Below are 2165 nucleotides of genomic sequence, written 5' to 3' on the forward strand. Positions count from 1 at the left end.
GTCGGGTGAAAGTAGAGCACCTCTCTTCGCACCGGGCCTTTTATTCCTTATGCACACAACTCATCTGAATAGCCCGCCCCCTACTCAGGTGTGTGCTGAACAAAACAAGGATTAAAGCATGAAAAGCATGCATTTTCTTAGTGCTTTGATATAAACAAGGAAAATTGATAGAATGCTAGAATGCAGTGGAAATAATTTTTTTCAGATATTTTATTCATATGTTTGTTGAACCAGGAAAATAAATTATATAAGCAATTGAATTATGATGGATGAAACAAAAGCTTATACAACTGCACTGATATTTTATATTTTCATTTTTCAGAAGTGACGTCATCCTGTTGATCAAACAGGATATTATCATCCTGTATCACATTGTTAAACACGCAAACAAGGGGAATTTTAATCATCACATCTTAAACTAACACTGCAACTGGAAGACTTCTATACCCCTGATGTTTAACTTATAAGAACATTTTTATGAGTTCCTTTCTTAACTATGTAGAGTTCAATAATGCCATTAGTCTTTCCTATGCTATTACTAGACATGGTTTAGGGTGAACAGTGTTTGGGAACATGACACCAAATTTTTTAAATTCTGTTTTCATTAGTTTTTAATTGCTTAAATCTGCTGTAATGTCCACTGGAATAAGCATATTTGAAAATGTATGGAAGAACTAAACTTTAAAACAGGTATATGAGTAATGAGACCTTCTGAGAAAATCCAACAAAATTATTTTTTTTTAAGACAGGTTATCTATGATTTATCTGTTGATATTGTCTTAGTTTTTTAATATTTTTCTAATATTGAAACTTTTGTTTTTAAATTCATAGGTAACCAAATATCCAATTTATAGTTTTGTTGCAATTTTTCAGAGGGTGCAGTGGCACAGTGGGTTGGACTGGGGTCCTGCTGTCCAGTGGGTCTGGGGTTCAGTCCCACTTGGGGTGCCTTGTGATGGACTGGTGTCCCATCCTGGGTGTATCCCCTCCAGCACTATGCCCTGAGTTGCCAGGTTAGGTTCCAGTTCCCTGCAACCCCGTATGGGACAAGCAGCTCAGAAAGTGTGTGTGTATGTGTATGTGTGTGTGTGATTTTTCATACCTGTGTCATAAGAAGCAAGCACTCTTTAGCTGTTTTACAAGTTTGACAACAGCAGAAGCAGATTAAACTATTAGCAGCAGAAATGCTACCCATTCCACAAAATTTAATATAGTATTTACGGTTTGTGTGGAGTTGGCTGCATTATGGGTTCTGGTTCAATTATCACTGAGTAAACATCTCTAGGTAACTAAATTTTGGTGATCTGCAATGAAAACCCAAAAAAAGTATCAGAAAATAATGTTTTTTGGTCATAAAATCATAAAATATATGCTGATGAATATTTTCACTTTAGGGGGGGTGCGGTGGTGCAGTGGGTTGGACCACAGTCCTGCTCTCCGGTGGGTCTGGGGTTCGAGTCCCGCTTGGGGTGCCTTGCGACGGACTGGTGTCCCGTCCTGGGTGTGTCCCCTCCCCCTCCAGCCTTGCGCCCTGAGTTGCCGGGTTAGGCTCCGGTTCCCCGTGACCCCGTATGGGACAAGCGGTTCTGAAAAAAAAATATATTTTCACTTTAGCTCTGTGGGCAGATGATTTTAATAAAGGATGACTGCTTTCATAGCCCTTCTTTTCTGAACAGCAGTACTGCAACTAATTATTTAAAATTATTATTTAAAAACCTTTAAATCTGGAAAAGTTTCCTGTTTAATACACACAAACAAGCATATTCCATATTACCATGTACAGAAAAAATAAAATGATCAGATTGGTACAACCTTTTCTTTACTGATATACACTCAAGTAAAAAGGGTTGAGTCAGTATGAAACCGGTCATTGAATGTGTTCTTAAAATCCCCTTGCTTGGGTTTGAGGTCTTTGGGTCACATATTTTTAAGTGTGTGTATAACTCTTAACCATTTAACTTCTGTGTCATTTTTAAAATAGAGGTATTGAGTCTGGTGTGTTGAAATCTCTCAGCTACAGAAATCACCACAAATGCTAAAGATGGGAAATTGAGTTTTTTAAGTCAGTGATACCAAGAGGGAAAAAAATAGGTGTTAATCCTTGGGGGAGAAAACCGTGTAACCATGGAAATTTAGAAAGGGTTCAAGGGAATCTGGATGCTCCC

The sequence above is a fragment of the Scleropages formosus genome, chromosome 2 (assembly GCF_900964775.1).
Source record: "Scleropages formosus chromosome 2, fSclFor1.1, whole genome shotgun sequence".
Taxonomy (NCBI): Eukaryota; Metazoa; Chordata; class Actinopteri; order Osteoglossiformes; family Osteoglossidae; genus Scleropages; species Scleropages formosus.